Here is a 1038-nt window from a genome sequence, read left to right on the forward strand (position 1 = left end):
GCCGGAGGTTCAGAAGTGTGAAATGCAGGACCACTAGACTGAAAAACTCTTTCTTTCCCTCTGCCATCAGACTCCTAAACAGCTGAGGAGTTTACTACCAGGAAATACGTGATGCACTGACGACCTGTACTGTTTACACATGCATAATTGCACAATGACTGTTGACTGCTGCACATGCTGCTCCCATGCAGCGTACATTCTCTATTATATTCTTTTGCTGGATTGCTGCATTTGTTGCATTTATTGCTGCCTAAAGTGTCCTAGATTTTGTTACATGCACAACTCTGCTGCACATGTTGCTCCCATGCAGCATACATTGTCATATTCTTGTTTTTTTTTTTTTACTATATTGCTGCATCTGCTGTTGCCTAAAGTGTCTTAGATTTTGTGTTATTTATCTACTTTATATTTAATTTGTATTTTGTGGCATTCATGTGGACGGCAAAGTAAGAATTTCATTGTACAGGGAAACACGTTTCCTAACTGTGCATATGACCAATAAACACTTTGAACCTAAAACCTCATCCTGTCAACAAAAAATAAAGAGAGAGAGAGAGAGAAAGGGAGCTGCTGATGAGTCAGAGGAGGCTGATTCTGATGTAATCCTCCAACCTCTGCCTCCTTCTATTTCCTCTGCCTACACAGCTGCCCTTGGGTGTTCAGGTCACAGCCTGGCCCCCCACAGATATACAGAAACACACCATATCGTATTGTACATTTAATCTTGTTACTTTCAGTTTTCATGTTTTTGTTCTTCCCCTTTTGGGAGCAATAGCAATTCTTTTTCAATCTTATTTGATTTTTCCATACGATTAGCCATGGTGAGAAGAGTGATGGCAGAAATCCCTGAAATGAAGTGTATCTGTTTTCATTTGATTCAAATAGTCTACATCAAACCTGTAATTAGAAACAGAAACAAAGCATAAGGGGGTCTGAATACTTTCCGTACCCACTGTATGTTACTGCGTGACTGTGTGTTAAATAGGCAAGTGTTTTCTAACATGATTGCCAATGCTAGGTAAGGTACTATTATGTCAC

The sequence above is a fragment of the Monopterus albus genome, unplaced genomic scaffold, assembly GCF_001952655.1.
Source record: "Monopterus albus unplaced genomic scaffold, M_albus_1.0 scaffold313.1, whole genome shotgun sequence".
Classification (NCBI taxonomy): Eukaryota; Metazoa; Chordata; class Actinopteri; order Synbranchiformes; family Synbranchidae; genus Monopterus; species Monopterus albus.